The 20,964-nt window shown below is 40.4% G+C and overlaps 1 protein-coding gene across 4 annotated transcripts in view; it reads left to right on the top strand.

Annotated features, from left to right (window-relative positions):
• The first annotated feature begins 422 nt into the window (after positions 1–422).
• Positions 423–20,964, top strand: part of SULF1 (sulfatase 1) — a 126,606-nt gene continuing 106,064 nt past the window's right edge. For 3 of the 4 annotated variants that reach the window (XM_026115206.2, XM_026115209.2, XM_026115212.2), the window contains exon 1: positions 424–777. The gene's annotated coding sequence lies outside the window, so the exon portion shown is untranslated. Of the gene's footprint in view, positions 778–20,964 lie in introns of all 4 variants that reach the window. The other variant, XM_064507421.1, reaches the window with a different exon arrangement.

The raw sequence follows: 20,964 nt of genomic DNA, 5'->3' as shown, positions 1-20,964 counted from the left end.
TGCCCTTTGGATCCGCCCACCCTTCCCCCCCTCCCCCGGCTCTTCTGCCTTTCCCCCCGGGAAGGCTGGAAGCAGCCACGGGGTGATCAGGGCATGGTGGGGCGCTGGGATTTCGAGATGCAAATGTCACATTGCAGTGCAAACGACTCCCACATTAGCACTTTATCAGGATTTCAAGCAGCATCTTTTATCTCTTTCAGAAAAGCGTCTCTCAGAGGAGATTGCCCTCAATAGACCTGCCATAAAAAAGATTTTAGTGTTGCTCTTGTGCTTCTGTGCATCCCACTGTGAGGGGGGTCCCAGTGGTCCCTTGGGAATACTAGGAGTTGTGAGAAGTAACACAACTGGCCACCGGACTAATCCACTCCCTCTACCTTCCCGCTAGTACCTCCCCCTTCTGCTCTTTTTTTCAATAGCAGCCCTTTCTCAAAATCTCAGGTTACTTCGCTAAAGAGTTCTCAGCCCTATAGTTTCTGCCCTCGTCTCTGCCTCCAGCTCCTTAAGAGCCACCCAGCCCCAGCGATTGGATTGGGCAGCCCGTCTTGACACACCACTGTGCTGAGTGCTTGAGGACGTGTTTCAACAGATGGTTGGGGTTAGTGTGTGTCATCACACTCGAGTGGGGATTAGGGGAGAGAGGCAGCCTCGCTGGAGCTGTGTGGTCTTCCCCAAGTGCGAGCCGCAAGCGAAAGAAGAACTACCTAGCTTGGGGGGAGAAGAGGGCGGAATCGTTCCCAGCAGCTCAGAGGGAAAAACAAACCCCCACAGTTTGTTCAGGTAAAGTAAAAGGCACCTCATGCTTCTCTCTCTCTCTCTCTCTCTCTCTCTCTCTCTCTCTCTCTCTTTCTTTCTTTTTCCTTCACAGTTTTCAGAGGAATGCTAGCACGGCACACTTGTCAAAGCCAGTTGCTGCTGCCTTATCAATGCTGCTATTGTATGGCTGACAGATAACAGCGAGCGTAGCCTGATGCTGGGCTGTCTTCATAGAGCTAACACTCCTAATGCAGTTAAAGTCACGCTTGTGAAGGTGTAGATTAGAAAATCTCCTCCGGAGCAGCGTATCTTCCCGCTTTGCGTGCCCCGCTCCCGCTCGCCCCGCTCCCTCCTCGCTCGCACACACGTGCTGGGAGCCCCGGGACGGCAGAAGTGGCAGCGATAACCATGTTTATTGCTGTTTCTGGGGGTATAGATGCTTCCGCATATAAACAGGCTTTTGCAAACTGCGTGGTCGGGAGGGGGGAGAAATCGCAGCAGAGTATTTCTCCGAGTTTGCTGAAGATGCTCGGGCAGTGTGTAGCCGGTCTGTGGCTCAGCTGTGAAGCAAACCCGTATGTTTTGCAAGTGCATTTGGGATGTCTGTAAAGTTTGAAGACTCCTTTATAGAAACCTGGCTGGGCTTCCGATGACCGGTATAGAGACGGCTTGGCTTACACATGGGCTTAAAGTTAAGGGAAAGTCCGAAATGTAGGAAAAGGCAGCATGCAAAGTAATGCTGCTCCTGCAGCTGCAGCAGAACAGATGGATGTAATTCATTTGCAGATCTGTTTGTGAAAGTTTTACAAGTCATTGAAAACTAAGTAGCATCACTATAACGAATCATTAAAGTCTCACTATATTTATAGATTCTAAACAAACGATCTGAAGTGTTAATTAAATGTGAGGAAAATTTTATGTTTAGGAAGGAAGAGAGGCAGAAATGTAATTAGAAATTAGTTATGGCAAGCTCTCTGTTATCATTTTCATTTAATTTGACTATTAAGTTCATTGATGTCTGGAGCAGGGGAGCCCAGCAAATTGGCTAGAAAGTCAGCACTGTTATCACTACTTAGAGTATGTCAGGATATCAGAGAATTAAGATGTTCTCATTATTTTAAATTATCTAGATGGGGAAACTAGAGGGCAGGATATATGTTGCTTTTTTAATAAATCATTTTACTGTATATATATCTTGGGCAGAGTAATAAAATGATTTCTTTCACACTACACCAGATCTTCACACTAACTCTCACATACCTGTGGTGCTTATGAATTATTGGTCTCCTACTTGTGAAAGAAATCTAACACTGTCTCACATTTACAGGTGAGATATGCTATAAATAATACCGTATACTATCTGTTTTGAAATAAGATCTGTTTAGTAGGCTGAGCAAGAGGATTTATGGCTGATGCTTTGTGATTTTGGCATTCAGCTGTGTAACAATGCCCATAAAACCATGTTTCAAGTTGCACATACATTTTTGCCTCAAAGCAACTTTTTGTAAACTTTTTTTTTTTTTTTTTGGAGCAGGCTCTTTGGCCCCTTTACAGGTTGTTCTCAGTTTGTATTTTCAAACACACTCTTCAGCAAGAATGTGTCCTCATAACTGACCCACAGTAATTTCAAACAGAGAATTAGCTAAATCCCTAATAAGACTGCATGACCAGACCAAGACTTATGTGAATAAATTGGACCATTTTGATTTTTCTCTCGGTCCACTCTCTCTCACTGTAAAAAGCGATGGAAACTTTTACAAGCTTAAATAATGAAAAACAAAACCAAAAAAACCCCACTCTGATCTTTGTTAAAGCACTGTATGCCTTGTATATTGGCCTTCTCGTCTTCACTCTTCCCTCTGTGTGCTGTGAGAAGCCCAGTGCACCAGCTTCAGCACACAAAGGTTTAGTCCTCTAACAAAGATAAGGTACAGCAATATGTGACGTCGTAAGATACACAATCTGTGGCTGTCACAGCCTAAATGAAACACGGCCTTCTCCATGGGTACTGTCAGATCACTGATCAGATGATCTATAAGAAAACATATTTTTTAAAAACTGCATAGTTAAATACACATGCTCATCTTGTTATTAGTTTACTAGAAAAAAGTGAGTTTGTCTAGTACTGCCAGAAAATCTTACTGAGAACCTAGGAACAGAAAATCATGTTTTCACTTCCTTTGTAATGATGGGGCTGTTTAAAAGACAATGCCCACAGGGCAGTCCAGCTTCTTGTCAAAATGTAATCTACTGTTCCAGATGGTAAACATTCAAAGACATATTTATGGTGACTTCTACATACCTTCCTTTGACATTTTTTTTTTCTTGAGAGCACTTGTACTGAGTACACACATGAAGTTCCCATTAGCATCCTAGCAGCTGTAAAAGTGTTCAGAGCTCACAAAGATGTTCCTCATAGTGAGATAAAAATAATCTGAGGAAAAGATCTGAGACCAGTACAACCTTGGTAGATCTGTGATATGCTCAAGGTAAAAAATTCCTGAGGTATAAAAAGATCCATAAACTGCTGCATGAAAGCTGTAATACATTTTTGTTGCAGCTAATTCATCTTTGCTTGATATGGAATGCTGAACATACCAGGCATGTCTGTACTATCTATCTACTGTGTTTGTGATGTGAGGGAATCTGCACTGCACGAAATACGATGGGTTTCTTCTGCTCTCATATTTTCTCCCCCTCAAGTAGAGAAGACTGGGTCAGATACTGATTGCCTTCATAGAGTTGTTTTCAAAGTGTCACTTTTTTTTTTTTTCTCTCTGCTCTGAGCACTGAGATGGAGCCCAAGAAATTGTTTTCCAGCCAGAATGTGTTCTGCCCTGAATTGTCTTAATTAAGTGTCAGTTTATTGCTTGTCAGGGGCTTCCTCTTCTTAGCACTTTATATTCAAGGTGGGTGAACTTCTTCCATCATAATATGCAATTTCAGTTCCTGCTGCTTGGCATGTCTCCTTGGCCTTTCATTGATTTTTGATTCAGTTTCAGAGGAAAAATAATTATGATTGGCATAATTTCACATTTTAAAAAATTGGTAAATTTCCAAATGTCATGTAAATACACTTTCAGAAAGTAGGCTAAATCAAAAGGTCATTAGCGAAAGAATCTGTGTAAGAAACCTGAGTTGTCCTAGAGATGGCAAGTGTCAGTGTGAACATTATTATAATAGCTCTCATTCCAGTCAATAACCGATAAAGGCAGACTATTAAAAATGTTGTGATGCTGGGGACAGTGCTTCCAAAAGTGGAAGAAAATATAAAACCCACACTCAGTGGAAGTTAGACAGCTATGGAAAAAATTGTTCTGAAAGATGTGCAAATTCTGTTCTGACTAGATCACTTCATTGTATACTATTTTGACAGTTTGCAGTTTATTATCTAGTTGTGTTTGACTTACATGCTGCTCTCTATGTTATATGTTTGTTCATGCAGTATCAAGAGTTTGAGTGTTGTGTAATGGCAGGACTTATTCTTATCCAAGCAAGGCTGGACAATTGTCACAGATGTCATGGGAGTCATGGGTTTCATGATTTTCTTAGCTTTAAAAAGGGCTTTGGGGGATTTGTGTTTGAGTGGGAAGGCAGACTGATGTGATAACAATTGAGAAAGCCTCTGAGTGCCTCGAGAGCTGCAGAGTTCAACAGAGAACGAGAGTCCCGTGACAACTCTGTGGTGACACAGAAAGAATCCAATTAGTGGCCACTCCTGCTGCTGATACCAGATTTCTCCCCAAATTTTTCCACCATTACCACCCTCATTGTAATCCCATCCATACTGATAATGGGATCAAAAGTGTGTTTTCTGAATGCCTGTTTAAATTTTAACTGCTGTGCTGGGAGATTTGAGGATATTAAGTCAGAAGATATTGAATAGCACTGCTCACAAGAGAGCTACATGATACACATCACCCAGTGGTTGTCTTTTTCATATATTTTCCTAGCACCTCCATCACAGCCACTAATGGTACAGGGGACGGGGTATATGTACATAGTGACTATGCCACTGATAAAGCGAATATTCCACTGAGTCACATAGCTTCCGCTGTGACTCAGTTACCTGTAGACATTGCCCATATATACATGTCCATTACATATATTTAAAGCAGGAGGAGAAGGAAGTGGGACTATTCCCTTTTGCTGTGCCCTGGCAGTAGTGGCAGGGCAGCCCACCCTTTAACAACAAAATCTAAATCATTGCTCTGCCTTCATGGCTATATCAGCCCCCTAATATTTCTCCACCCTCCCTTTTTTTTGTCTTTCACTATTCTTGTTCCATCACTAATTCTCATCCAGATTTCACTACCTTCACCATTTCGTTGTCGTCAATTAGTGCATACACATTTAGAGGACATGAAAATGCAAAGGTTCTTTCAGCCTTCACCAGTTCTACCTCAGAATACAAGACAATAATACATGAATTGCCAAACCAGACACTCTTTATCCTAGCTGAATTATTTTAGCGTGTTTTAGCTATGTCAAGGTAGCCCTCTTCTGAACCCCATAAGATCCTTGCCTTAGTATCAACTATTCCTGCTCAAAAAAATATTTTTAACCAGTGAATTTAATTCCTTTTTATTTTTTTGGTGTCTTCAGATTTTTTTCTGAGAAAAGTAATACTTGATTCATCTTCTGTTTTATGCACTGAAGACAACAGTTTTGGTATTTCCCAGAAATTACATTTCTACACTCAGAATCTGCTTAAAGAGTTTGGTAAGCCTTTGTTACTGTGTGTGCTTTATTAAACCTGGAGCTCTGAGCTTTCCAAGCCTTAACCATCACTAGTGACTTGGTTACAGGGAAACATTTCTGTAATGGTTGACCTTTTCGCCCAAGGGTTCTTCATGACTTTCCTAAAATTTTGCTTTGAGTTATTTCATAGCACAAATTGTAACTACTGTTGACTATAATTCTACCTTGCAAATTTTAGAGGCCCCTGCAAAGCTGGTAATATTGGTGGAATGCCAAACAAAAGTCATTTTTATCACCAATTTTGTCACAAGCTAGTATGACACTCCTACGGTCATATTCTGGAAGCTTGCTAGATATGGCACTGTACTATGGAAATCGGAACTATTTCATAGATTGCGCCAGAATACTCCACAGAATATTTCAGGGAGTTTCTAAATGAAAGCTCCACACTGGAAGTCAACAGTTTTCTGTTCTAAAAAAAAAAATAAAATCACTCTTGATGCTATCTGGGCGTAATTATGCCACTTCATGCTGCCATTTCTCTCTGTGATGTGACTCTAATCCATCTTAGCAAGGAGAGGAGCTGCTCTACAGCAGCTGTATTTTTGTGGTGCTTCCCAGGAGGTGGAGTCCTTTTGGAAAGCACACAGAGAAAATGGGGAAACCTTTGGCACATGAGTTCTGGAGAATAAATGTAACAGGGAGCTGAAAATAGGGATTGTTTTTCTCAAAAGCATCCATAGAAACAGAATAGTTGTCTGTTCCAGTATTGTAATTGCAATGTGCCAAGATGTTCATTATTGTACCATGTGTACTGTTTTGTCTGGTTTTACTTAAAAGGAGAAAAATGTGTTACCAAACCCATAAATGTCTGCAGAACTGCCAACTCTCCTGACTTTTATCAGTAGTCTCATGATATTTAGCCTCCTTTTTGAAGCTTCAAGTGTCAGAGTCAAGATATTACATGAGAAGCTTAGATCTCTCCTTTCTGTTTTTTTAAACCTAATCCTCATGGTTGCTGAGGAAGCTGAGATGTGTGTAGCTCCAGAAACATGAAACAAACTAACAGAAACCCCAAATCTGTATGTCTACACATGGATACTCTGTGATATGGTGGGTTTGTGTATGTTACACCTGGAAATTAAAAAAATCATTATTTTTCCTGAGGTTTACTGTAATCATACCTCTCCTCCCCCTGGAATTTCTACTCATTTGTCTGATATCTTCCATTTTGTTAAAGAGGTTTTATTGTGGCGGAGGGTGTGGTTGCTTGACACAGCTAAGCTGGTGGAATAGCTCCCTGCCCTGGAGAGAGAGGTTTCCGAATCTCCCATCCTCTGTCTCCTGCTGTGTGTTCCTCTCTCCTCCCTTGCTCCCAGTCCATCTCCTGGAGGACCTCCTGGTGTGCTGGATGAGCTCACCAACACAGTGGGAAGCTGGTTTTGCTGCCAGTTTAGTGAGCCAGTTCAGCCCACCAAGTGGGCAGCCAGCTCGGTGCAGAACTGGTGCAAGGGAAGTGGTGGGAGCCTGTGGCCTGGCGGGAGGGGGACAAACGTGACTACCCCTTTGGGGGGTGTATGTGGGAAGGTCACTCAGCCGCCTGGTGAAAACTCCCCCCAAGAACCAGAGCACTGTGCACATCAATGGGAGGAAGTGTGATAACAGACACATATGACTGGGCCAGTGTCATGATGAGCAAAAGGCTAAATGTGTGTGGTTTTAACAAAAGCATATCCATTTTTATGCAGAGAATTACTGCAGTGTGACTCAGAGCATGGAAAGAGCCTGCTTACTGTTTCTGCCTTTTTAAATAAACAAAAAAGCTGTGGAGAGAAGATGTGTGGGGGAGAAAAGAGGAAAGAAACACAAGTGCATGCCTAGCTGCTGCTATAAAAAGATGAATGAGATTCTGAGGGTGGCATCCAGTCTTCATAGCCAAGACACTTAAGCTGTCCTGAATATTAAATACTTATGAAGCAGCTACCTAAAGGTAGTACCCATGTTCTCTGTCTAATCAATTAAGGGTGTCCCTCTGAAAGCCTCCAGGCATTTCAGTTAGACAGACAGGATTTCCTTTTAGAAACCTTCATAACACTTGCCTCTTTCAGTTGAACACATAGGGGATGGAGCTTATCCACTTACTTTTTAAGGACCGCTAAAGTGTTTATGCTGGAGAGACTTGAGTTTCTTGGTTGGCCTACAGATGAGCGATGCCATGGACAAACATCTTTATTTGAATAGCTTTGATGTTATTACATGTCACTTTAAGGTATATCCTACACTTTCCAGAGAAGAAAGCATGAGGCAGGTCTTCCATTTGAACAGCAGGTGCTGTGATTCACTTGAAGAGGCTAGTGTGCTCATTTTAGATTAAATGTAATTGAGGTGCTGACCATACAAATGGAACACAGTACCCATTTAAAGTGTCATCATCTTCAGTACTGAGTTACAGTGACAAGAGAAATGCCTAGCCCATTCATTCAAAACCGTTCAGTTATGGCAAGATGTTTCGAAAATGCTTGCTGTTGTTACTTGAATGAGTATCTCCAAAGGCTGAGGGATGGGTGAAATTTAGGGGAACAGAGGTGCTGTTGAGACTTACAAGCAGGAAGGGGTAATGAGGAATAAGGGAAGATCGTACAGGGGTGAGAAGCTGGACTACAATTGGAAGAAGGAGAAAGAAAATTTTAGAAGGTTCAATACCCATATGTTTCTGGATTAGCTATGCTAAATCTTTTGAGGATTACCTCCCACTGACTTGGCTGCCTCAGGGCATGCCAGTCACAAATTAGAGAACAGTAGTGCAATAATAAACTGAACATGCCATAAATAATCAGCACAGGATACCTTTTAGCTATTGTTTTTTCCAAGGACTGAAAAAAAGCCAACAATAGTAGATTTTAGAATAATAATTGGTTTTGGTAACTTATTAGCAATAAGGAAATATGCATTAAGTCAATCTTTGCAGTCATTTTAGCAGAGATTCCCTTGGTGTCATTTGCTCTTTTATTGAAAAGAATAGCTCTAATACCTGAATTCCTGAATGTGTCCCTCATGTGACACATATGAATTTACTCTGGTTTGTTACGATCTTTTTAATATCTAGAGCCGATTTATGAGCTGAGATTGTATCACTCTCTGGTTGCCATTGTGTAGGATTTAGGGAGACCATTACCATAGAGGAATAAAAATGTTCTGAAGTTAACCCAAGTTTACCTGCCAGGCATTCCAGTAGTTTCTTTTATCTCTGTATGAGTAGAGGGGCAGCATTTCTTATCTCACTGTAAACTTGAGTCCATTGCTGGCACATTGGCTCATAGAGGAAGGCTTCCTGTGGTCTACTGCTCTGAAAACTTGGCTCAAAAGGCTGCTGAGTTAGTTTTATGATCTTTTTTCTCCTGCATATGGAGAATCTCTTGTAAGCACTGATCTTCTGAAGTGAGGAAAGGTAAAATGAAGAGAAGTTGGGAGAAGTGTAGTCAGGGATTGCTAGACTCCTCAAAAAAATAACAAATTAATTCAACATAGGAAGATGAGCAGCCACAAAGAAGTGTTGAAACAGGTATCTCCCTTTTTTAGCTCTTCTCCATTCCTTCCATTTCACATCCTATTTTCCCCTTTCAATAACTTTGTCTAAAAGCTTTTCCTTTCTATGAATGCAAGGCTTTCTGCCTTGCAACTCAGCAGCTTATAAGGGGTCTGAGGTGCAATATACCTGTTCACCTGTATAACTGTATCTTAAGAGATAGGTCTGTTTTACAAATAGTCATTTTTGGTCTTGGATACGTTTCAGTCTGTTTCTTCCTCTTGGAAGAAAGGTAAAAATGATGTCCATCAAATCCTATGAATCCTTTGAAATGGAGAACATGCCACCATGAGCTGGAAAGCCCATGTAAAAGAAGGGCATGAGTAGCTAGCACTGAGCTCCACACTGTCTTGGACAAGGAGTGTTGTGCGGCCATATCCTGACAGTGTCTATTTTTAGGACCCCTGTCTCCCCTGTGTCTAAGCCTGGAGAATTCACTGCTCTTCCCGGCAGCTGTACGGCATGAGCCGTGTGAGAAGACCATGCTTGTCTTGGGTGTCTCTTCTTTTGTGTGCAGTGTAAGAATCCCTGGCTGTTGTCAGGAACCCACAGGGTTATTTGGGAGGAAGATGTGCCAAGGAGCTTGAATGCATCCCTGTGTGGTGAGTGAGCTCTGCAATCGTACTCAGAAGTAAATCTAGCACACTGCTGACTTTCTGCTCATTGTCCTTTTTGAGCACTGGTTCAAGCTTAGCTTGAATAAAGCTGGTTATTACATACTCTGTGCTGTTTACAGAGGTCATTGACACAAGAGCATCAGCAGCTCCAGTGGGAATGGGTTAAGGTGCTACTGCTGCGACCTGTCTGATTCACTCCTCTGCTGGAGATTACTAATGGCAATGCATGCATGCACCTCAGGAGCTCCAGTGCAAAGTCGTCAGAGTAGACACACTAGAGTAACTTTTTACATTGCCACAGGAATATTTGCCCTCTGTCACTCAGTTCAGGTGATAAGCAATGGTGATTCAGCAGTTCTACATTACTGCACTATTACAGCTCTGTACCAAAGACTTAACTGTGATACCAGTGCTGCCATGATAGTGGAAAAGACACACAGACACATGTAGCACCAGTATGTTGAATCTGGTAGCTGTTTGAACTGTTCAGTTTTTTCAGTAGCCAGCTAGCTACAGCTGGCCAAAACTGCCACTTTTTCTCCTCCAGCAATAAAAGAATGTGCTGGGCTTTTTAGTTTGGAATTGACTCAGTAACTCATATATTTATGGGTCTGGGGCTTTTTTTTTTTTTAAGTCATATCTTACTGTGAAACAACTCATCTTTAGAAAAAGTATTGCAGTGAGTTTGGATAGGCGCCTAGTGCAGGCAGCGCAGATCTCCAGGAATGCCGCGCCGCACTGTTCCAAACACCTTGCTGAGTCACAGCTGGTGCGAAACGAGGAGCCCAGGTCTCTGCCCTTATCTTCAAAGCTCTGTGTGGGCCACACTCATTGTTTGAAGAAGTTCTTTGCCTTGCTTCATCATGAATCATCAACACTACCCTCCACAGGAACAAAGTTACTGTACAGCAGAGGATAAAAATTCAGGTGGGCAGTAAGCTGCTGTTCTGACACCATAGATACAGGCATCACAAATGAGTCTGGGTGGATAGGGAACGAAAAGAAACAAAGTAGGAGTCATGGCTGAATCATGGCTGATAGATCTATCTAAGGAATGTAGACTAGATTTGGCAGGTGGAAGATAGAAAGAAATACATTCGCTCCCTAAGTGGCATGACGGTGTGCTTCTTGCACATGTCTGTTGATCCATCCACACATCAGTCTGCTCAGAGGTGCACTTCTCTCTTCTTCCAGGAGAAATCCTGACCACACTATGGCGTAATCAAATACTTCCAAGAATCATGGCATTCACCAGACATCATATTTTACTGGCCAATATCTACCTTCTAGTTGCTGTAATGGACATGGGGGGAAGTAATGTAAAAGAAGAGGCTGATCTGTGTGCTCAGCAGTTTGCAACTGACATAGCTGGAGGGCTTCATTTCTGGCTTGCTTTTTTTGTAGAGCAGGAAGAAAATTTTCACTTCCTTAGAAGCCTCCTGTAAAACAAAAGTCTTTTACTGTGGTTAAAGCCACATATTCCCTGGGAATGGTTCACCTTAAACTAGGTGTACATGGAAGTATATGGGGTATAAGTACATGGGAGAGAAGATTGCCTCAGGCACCATGTATTATATAATTTGCTAAGTCTAAAGGTATTATTTCTCCTTTGTTGTCTCTCATGCATCCTTCCTATTCTTCCCTATTTTGTATGCAGTACACGAAGTGTTTTTCATTTATGCCTTTACCTTTTAGTATTCCTACTTTAAGACCTTGTGTTCAGTGCTGTCAGGAAACCATTTTAAATGCAAGTGTAAAGTAATGTTCTAAAGTTCTAATGAAAGCCGAAAGAATATGAGCTTAATCTTTCTCATAGGAAGTTTGTTCTATTCTGCTCTGCACCCTGCTTAAACACATTGGCCTTTTTTGACCTTTTCCTTGATGAAGGTTAAGTGGGAAATATCTTGGTTGCAGCCTTTCCAGTTTAACCAAAAATATTTTGCATAGTTCATGTTTACTTTCCCTGCCAAGGACATTCATCTTTCCTAAATCAAAATTATATAAACTGGATTTTTAGCAAGAAATGGATAGCCAGTGGCAATGATTAAGTATGAATCCTTGCCCTCTCATGTCTTCAGGTCTATTTTGCTGCTAGTGAGAGTGCTGTTCCCCATACTGGGAGTGTGCTCTTCAAAATACTTGGGCAGTCTCCCTGTGGAAGAATTTCAGAGAAGGAAGGATCTATGACAGCAAGACACTGCTGCTTTTAAAGGAAAGGCTGTCCTGTTCTTTAGTTGTCACACTCCTGGGAGGAGAAGACCTACGTGTGAACCCTTGTCTTGCCCTCAGTGCCAGAAGTACCCATTGCAGAAGCACTCATTTTACTCTGGGATGTCTCCATTTGTTATTGCACAGCAAATTGTACTCAATGGAGCTTTATTATGAGAGACACCACAACATGCAGAGACAGTGGAAAGAGCTATTGTGCAGTGCAGGGAAAGAACCAGCCCTTCTTTAACTTCAAATTTCATTTTAGTTTAGTTCTCATTTTAATCAAGCCACTTCTTCCCCCTGCAATACACAATCACATGATTAATATTATGTTCTCTCATAAATAATCTCAATAGGGATGCTCAAGTCACTTCTTTATCCCTCAGTCAAGAATAAAGAAATTTGCCCATCTGCTGCCTTTGTCACAGAATTCCTGTGGAGAGAAGACTTCACTTTTATGTTCTCTGAATGAGACTCCTCATAAGTGTGTTAAATTTATTTAATATAGTCACAGAATGATCACAAGAAAATTCAGGTTGGAAGGGACTTCAGGAGGTCTGTCGTCCAACCTCCTTCTCAAAGCAGGCTCAGCTGTGAGACCAGATCAGGTTGCTCAGGTTTATCCAGTCAGGTCTTAAAGACTCCCAAGGACAGAGGCTGCACAACCTTTAGGGCTACCGCTTCCAGTACTTGACTGTTCTCACAGGGAAGAAGTTTCTCCTTATAGCCATTCTGACTCTTTCTTGTTTCAACTTATGTCCCTTATCTCCTGCCTTCCCACCATACACTGCTGCAAAGAGCCTAGTTTTGTCCCCTTCATGACCTATTTGTAGGTCCTGGCAGGCTGCTGTTTGGCCTCTCCTGAAACCATCTCTCCTCCAGGGTGAACAAGCCCAGGTGCCTTAGCCTCTCCTCACAGGCCATGTGCTCCAACCCCCAACCATCTTGGTGGCCCTCTGTTGAACTTGTTCCAATTTACCACTGTCTTTCTTGTACTGTGGGACCCAAAACTGGACACAGTAGTCTAGATGCCACCTAATGAGTGCTGAACAAGAGGGGATAATCACTTCCCTCAAGGTACTGACTATGCTGCTGTTCATACAGTGAGGATGCCGTTGGCCTTGGCTGCCAGGGCATACTGCGAGCTCAGGTTCAGCTTGCTGTCTAACATGACCTCCAGGTCATTCTCAGCAGAGCTGCCCCCCAGTCAGTCCAGTGCAGCCTTTATCATTTAAAGGGTTCTCCCTTCCCAGGTGCAGGACTTGACATTTGAATTTCATAAGGTTCTGCTGGCCCATTCCTTCAGCTTGTCTAGGTCCTTCTGAATAGCAGCCCTCCCTCAGTAATATCCACTGCTCCTGTTGCTTTGGTGTCATCTTCCACCTTGATTACAGTCTTATATCTGCCTTGTTTAAAGACAGTTGCTTTTTTGCTTAAAACAGTAGTGAACTCAAGCTGAAGTTTAAGTTTTTTTGCTTTGAATTAAGTTTTATTCTTTATTTTTGTCCTAAGCTTGAGTTCTTAGTGGCTCTGAGTGGCCTGGGCATTTATCAAAACCAGGGTATGAAAGCAACCTTCCATTCCAGCTAGTAATTTGTTCCTGATGTATGCAGTTGTTCCTACCTCAGCTTTAAATAGTTCATCCAGGAGAAACAGGACAAACATTTCTCCAAAATATATTCACACGTGATGGTTTCTTTGCTATTATTGGCCAGTCTAGGTCTGTTGTACCGGACACATTTAAGAAAACTCTTTTCAATTTCAGTGATTTCTGTGCAGCACAACTAAACATAGTGTTGACTACTGTTTAAGCCATATTAGCGAAAACCATGCAAGTTTTTTTTGAGTTTGGGCTTTATTTTTAGTTATGCATATCTATTGCCCTTCTCAGATGTTTGAGACCACTTTAACTGAACTTCATGACTCAAGAAATAGATCTCTTTCAAAGGACTATGGCTCATGGTCTGGAGCCATGAACGCCTTCAGGACTTTGCAGCTCTTCTAGTCAGCAGTGTTGTTTCCCCTGAGTTCCTTATTGCTCTTTAGCAGCGCTGGCAGTGTTTCCTTCCCTCATCTTCATGTTGCTTGAAGTTCCTCCCATAACTTCATTTTTGATTCTCAGCAGTGGTGGTTCTTGTATGTCTCTGTAATTTAAGAACTTCTAATTAAAACAATCCAATTTTAGTTCAATGTTCATGTCTTGTTGATGCATGTATTGTCCTTATAAAGCTATTTTTAAATTATATTCTCTCTCAGGATAAAAGCCAGAGCTGAAATTCATGGTCTTAAAGCAAACAAAACCCAAAGCAACCCTAGTTTAGTGATTGTTCTAGGTAGTTCCATTTCCCAGGCAGCCTGTCTGATTTCCACCTGGTTGAGTTTACTTATACCTACTCTCTTGAAAAGCTCCCTGCTGTCTAAAATGAAGAACTTCATAAATGGCACTGGCCATTTAATTTATTCAATGCCAAGCATTTAATTAGGAAGGCATCACTTCTACCAGCCTCCAGTATTTATCTGAAAACAAATTTTTAATTTCTTCTGTGGCAGTTTTGGGGCAAAATATCTGAATCACTTCTTTTAGTGAGAAGGTTGTTTGGCATGTAAGAGGTTAAAGAGAGTGGGACCAAGAACAACCTGGGTTTTGCTCTGAGGTCAGCTGTTGTCTAACATATTATGCAAGTGATGTAAGTGATGTGACCTCCTGCACCATTCAGCCACTTCTGGAATATTTAGAGCAGAATACATCTTTCCTGAAGTTCCGTCCACATCTGAGCTGTCTTTGTGAGAGCTCCGCAAGGTGAGGGAATAAGCAGAAAGAAACTTTCATGGATTTTTAGAGGGATGAGGCAAAAGAAAAAAAAAATTCAGATGCTTGTTTTAAGGTTTAGCATTGAAAATACTAAACGTAACCTAAACTTCAGTAACCTTTACCTCTTAAACCTGCTTGCTATCCTGCTGTTTTTGACTCACTGAATTGAGTTGCCATGAAGCCAGGCCTGATTCAGTTTTTATTCACCCTTCTTCACTCATTCATCATCTTGTACTCTCTCATTGGTAACCAATATGTGACAGCAGTGGTCACCACAAACCTGCTTAGCTATTAGATGTGAAAACGCTACTCCTTCTGTCTGCAGGAAGACCTTGTCTACAAAGGCATTCACTGACTTTTTAAATCGTTGTAAACTTGCTTATACAGATGCTTTAAAACTGGCTCAGCATTCCTTAAATAACTGCAAAACTGCACCTACATCAACCTGTAGCTTTGCAGTTACGGTACTCCCCTAGAAGAGATGTATGTGTGACCTCCCTCAGCAAGGAGGTCTCATTTCTTTCACAGTGCTCTTTCAGCCATGAGAGCTTTGACCATATAACAATTGCACATGTCCTAGTACCTCCACAAGAGAATGAGTCCTCCACTCCTGAATGGGATGATTTCAGAATTACCCCTCCCAGCTGTTGCCCCAGCCCTACTCCTGGAGATTAGAGGCCTCATTGCAAATACAAAAGTGAATATGCCCTGTAGCTCCTCATGGCTATTCCAATCTATAGCTTTGCATGTAGATTTAAATTCAAGCAGATAATTTAAAATGGTAGTTAATATGCCAGGCTATGAACGAGTGGCAGTGGAGAGCTCTCCCATTGGGACATCATACCTCCAATCTGCTTTCTCTGTTAGAGGGACAGTAACCTTGGGCAGAGGTTTGGATCACAGAAGACTGAACAGCTGGAAGAACTAACTTCTTCAATTAGCACAGCACAAAATGCCAAAAATCATGAACTGAGACCTTGAGTTTTACTGTCATCTTGGTATTGTGCTATCCTGTAAAACATAATGTTAAGGGAAGAGTGCTGATATTAATCTTCCAGCATTTAGGCTACAGGAAAACTTACCAATATACAATAAAAAAGTTGAGTTTTAAAAAGTTTTTTAAGATCTAAAGTTGCTTTTTTTCAGTTATGAGCTTTCATTGTTCTCCATATTGCTGGAGAAACTCAAAAGATACGTATTGAAAAAACTCTCCTTGGAAGAGGAGAGTTAATACAGCTGAAGCTTGACTCTAATGTAATTTAAACTTTGTGAGTAGGACATGGAAAAATATTTTTAGTAAAAAACTAGTCCCACCATCGTGTTTTAATAAGGAAGTGAATTCTTGTTCTCTGTGTGTGTTGCGAAGGGGAGGAGGCAACAATAGAAGTTAATCCCTATATCCTTAGTGTTAGAATATTTAAGTCAGTTTTCACTCGTTTGGAAATATTTCATTTCAGAAATTGTCTCTTTTTTGGTTCGTGATAAGGAAAACCACTGGTATAACAAATTACACAGATATGGGAGAGGCTGTGCAACCTACAGAACATGGCCAATCCATAAATAGTTTTGCCTCCATCTTTAACTCTGTTATGCAACATGGTAATATAGGGTTTCAACAAAACAGGACTTTTTTTTTTTTTTTTTTTCCTGGGGAACATAACTTTTTGGTATTCTGTATTATATAATGTATTGAGGATGTAAAGTGTCTCTGATTAGACTGACAAGTCACCTTTTTGTCTGATAAAAATAAATCCCAACTGCACATAGTGCAGCAGTGCTGCTTAAGGATAATGGTGTAATAGATACAAATTCATCCCATAATTCCTTTAACCTCAGTAAACATGTTGCAAATGTTCAGTGTCTATTGTGGTAACATAAAGCAGAAGTCTTAATTAGTCTAAACAAAACAAATACATAGGAGAGTTTTTAAGTATGTTTTCAATTTCATAAAAAACTTCTTGTGAATTTGCCTTAATTTTTTTTCACATCCTGATTCAGACATAGACAAATGCATTTATATGTATGTGTTTTCCCCAAAGCTCTGAGAAAAATGTCATGTGAGAGTTATCTTTTGCATTCACAGTCATGCTGCTATTTGGACACATTTCAATTCACTGCAAGAAAAAAAAAAGTAGGGGGAACTGAAAGCATGACAGACCTGCCTGAGCGAGTTCAAACTTCAGTGGTCCCGCAGCCCTTAACAGAAGGCAGAGCTCTGCTGTGTCTGTGGAACAGTTCCACATTTCTCCAGAAAAACACTCCAAAACACACCAACAGTTTAACAGCACAGCGCAGGAGACTTGTTGCTTATAATTCTTCTTCTTTCCGTCTTCTTCAAATAAAATTGTGTTTTCTCCAAATCAGAGAGGCAAACTAGTAGTCTTCCTTGCCTTTTAAATGCTTCAGCTTACTAAATTGTTCCTTAAGTATTTAAATTAAGGTCATCTTGCTTTTTGGTTCATTAATTGTAGTGACGTTCTTTGTGGTCAGAGGGCAATAAACAATAGTCAGTTTTCAAGTCACAGTGACTTTGTTATTTTAAGTGCTGAAATATAGGAAAAGTCTGCTTTATTAAACCACTAGGTTATTTTTCTGTCTCAAGCAACCTTGTCTGTAGTTTGTGTTTCTCAATGAACAGCACACTTTATCTGGCTGCTGAAAAAATAAATCTACCAGAAGAGTGAGGCAAAGGGAAATGCTGGTATTTTATCAACTAAGAAAGCACATACAAAATTGGGGCTCATTAACCCTCATCAAGTCACATCTAAAGAAATTTCCTGCTCCATCTTCCCCCTTCATGTATTTTGAGGATCATCTTACATGTGAAGTCTATCTTGGGCCTGCTGGTGTACCCCAAATACCTAAATTGAGATAGATGCCCTTTTAAATGCAAAGTATTTGTTTTCTTTTCCCACAATTGCATAGCAGAAACACAGTTAAGAATACTTTACAGTCATAGGAGCCAAAAGAGTTCGTATAAAAGAGCCGCTTTTGAGAAAAAAGTGCCTGTCAGGCTCAGTCTATTTCAAGAAGATTCTGTCACCTTTTTGCTATTTCTCAGATCCATTATATTTACTTCCACTTTCCCAAGACATTAATTCCATTGGAATAATAATGGCAATATCCCCAAAGTAAAGTTCTACCTAGTATTAGTGCACTTACAAAAACAAATCTTTCGGTGAAGTCAAAGTGGGAATATTTGTAATCTGAACATAAAGTGGATTGCTTTGTCAGAGTTGAATTGGATCTTTTCTTTTTTTTTTTTTTAAGTTTATGACATTTTTCTTGCCCACCATTTAGGCTTTTTTTTGCTTTTATTTTACTTCACTTAAGAGTCAAATTTTTAGTTCAGGTTTCTACCTATAATCTAGAAAGTAGCATTTGCCCTTCATTCTTTTCAAATGTAAGAGTTGTGTCCAGTTTTGCCACTAGCTAGCTAAAGGACTTGGAAGAAGACTTTAATTCTATATCCAGTGTGTTTTTAAAATGTAGCAAAATAAAGTGTCAGGCCAACATATTTTTTCCAAATGAATGATCAAATAATATGGCAATATTTCAGTCATATCCATCAAAATCGTGATGAAAAATTCAATGAGCAGAGTCTGATGTCTAGAGGGAAATATATATATATTTAGAGAGAGAGAGAGTTTAGTTTTAAGTTTAATTTAAGGTTTTGGCTCATGATTGGTAAAAGCAGTATTTCACACCTTTCAAAAAGATGACACCAAAAAGTTTTCTTCTGCACTGTTTCTCCCAGAAATAAGGAGGAGAAGGCAGGCTGACATTTTGTTTCTCTGTTACTGAATTACCCTTTCCGTGTCCAGCATATTGAAGATAGAAGTTCTTTTAACAAGGAGTCTTTAGCAGCATGTGAAACAAATCCTTTAGAAATTTGCCTCTTGAGATAATCCCACTGTGTTACAAAAATCTAGAAGCATGTGAGATTAGTTTTAACCATCACCAATGTTTTTCAAATAGAAATAGATGTTTTTCTGATCTGCATAGACTGGTCCATTGGCTTTTTAAACAATAGTCATTTCCACTGTTTATGCCAATGCTGCCACATGAGCAGTGAAGTCACTAACATTTCTAAGTTGCTGGCATTTGGTGCCTTTTTACTACTCATCTTTTGAATCTATTATGAACAAGACTAGACAGCACGATAACAGCGCCAGACAGTGGGAGAGCTTTGTGCGTGCTGGAACTCCCTTATGTGTCAATAACGGAGCTGTAGTTCTGAGAAACATTAGGGTATCTCCTTATTCAGAAATACTTGCTCCATACAGTGCCTGCTAAAGACAATGAGAAGTGTAAGGCCATAGGAGAACTGAGAACTGTTACACAAATGTGGTTGCTCAGACTGCTCTGCAATCATCCCTATAGATGGTCCAACAAAAAGGGATTGGATAACTGGAAATGGATTCTCCTGTCCGTTTATTGGCATTTGCAAAGTTAAGCACCAAAATATTTTCCAGACTGTTCGGTCTTCGGTGAATTACAATCGCAAGCATCTTGGTTTTGCATCTTATATGTATAGAATATTTAAACATCAGAAATGAAAAAGCACTTTATGCACTGAAAGCACGACATCCAGAAGAATTAAGTTATTTCTGGGTGCAATGGGAAGCTGCTGTTTACCAACAGTCTTTATATAGGGCTGGTTTGAGGAAGTCATGAACAATGTCTCTGGCTGAATCTGTAGAAGGGTGTGCATCTAGGATTTTCATCTCGTCTGAAAGACCTCCCTTCTGGCATCAAGCTGAGTGCGTAAGTTCAGGACTGACTCAGAAATCGAGCTCTGCCTCTCCAGTGAATCACACACAACCCTCCCTGCAGTTCCCTGGATCTTGGAGGTTTTGCAACTGTGTTTCTTCTGTGAGCTCAGATAAGATCATTGCAGCCCCAGGACATGAATAACAGCCATATATTGCCACTTCTGTTATGATTCTCTATCACCAATAGGTCTCAGCTGTAGAAGTATCTCCACATGTGGTATATCCTCCTATGTCTCATTAGGTATTTATAGCAGGGATTTCTCTTGCTCTCACACACACTGCTACATCCCCCCAGATTCCCAAACAATAGGCAGTCCAGCAGTATCTAAATACCGGCTGTCCAAAGGCAGAACTGTGAATACTAGTCTTGCATTATGGTATGTTGTAAGACTTTCTCATTGTGTGACACTGGTAAGTCTCAATCTGTACCACAGGTTGGAAATGCATTGTGACAAGCTTCCTGGATAAGGTTGCATACAGAATCCAGATAGTAAGTGGTGAGCAGAAACCTAAAGAAGGAAAATGAAAGAAAGAAGAAAAAGAAAATGCTACTGCAATTTCTTTAAACACAGCAGTATTTAAAGAAAATAACGGATCAGTTTTCAGTAGAACAAAATTATTGAATAGCATCCTTTCTAATGTTAAGTCATAAATGAATTCCTTTGTGCACCTACTGGAAAGTATTGTATTTTCATATGTTCATGAATGTGGAAAACAGAGATCTGGAAACTTTGACAATAGTAGCTACCATCTCCATGTGTCTTTTTCTGCTCTATAATAGCTAGTTCAGTGCCTACTGAAGTAAATGGAAAGATTTCCAATGATTCCCATGGTAGCAGAATCATTCTTCTGTATATTGTCCAATGACTTATTTCACCATCAATATGCTGAACCAGCCCATTATTTTTACTGTTTTGGATGTGTAGATAAGTAGATTCCTAAAGCCAATGTTTCACTCCATTCGGTGCTATAAGCGGTTCTTGATTTCACCTTACCATGTGGATGTGAAACTAGCATCTTCAGCGCAGTGGTGAGCAAGAAAGAAAAGGTAAAAAATGAATGTATCCCTCAGAGATATTTTAAACAGGATAAAAAAGAGCTTTTGTTGTACATCTGCAGTCAGCTTATTGATTGTGAACATGGAAGACCTGAGGGTTGGTTTTTTAGGTATCTTCCCTCTGTTCCATTTGCTGATCTAACTGTTTTTTCTTCATTAGCTTATTTTCATCTTGATAATTCGTTTTCATTATTTTCTCTGCTATTACATTTCTTGGCTATTACAAAACCCTTTCCTTCCAAAAGTTATTTACCCAATTTGTTTCCCATAACAACAACAATAATAGAAAAAAAAATACTCTTTTTTTATAGCAAGCTTAGGGCCAAAATCTGTCCTTTGGTAGTTACATGCCGTCACCCTTTCATTGGGATTTACACTCACATTCCTGAGGATAAAAATCTGGCCTTTGCATTATGACCTCAGTGTAACTACAACAACTAACTGTCACAAAA

This window comes from Dromaius novaehollandiae, chromosome 2, assembly GCF_036370855.1.
Source record: "Dromaius novaehollandiae isolate bDroNov1 chromosome 2, bDroNov1.hap1, whole genome shotgun sequence".
Classification (NCBI taxonomy): Eukaryota; Metazoa; Chordata; class Aves; order Casuariiformes; family Dromaiidae; genus Dromaius; species Dromaius novaehollandiae.
This window is presented reverse-complemented; position numbering and strand designations above follow the sequence as displayed.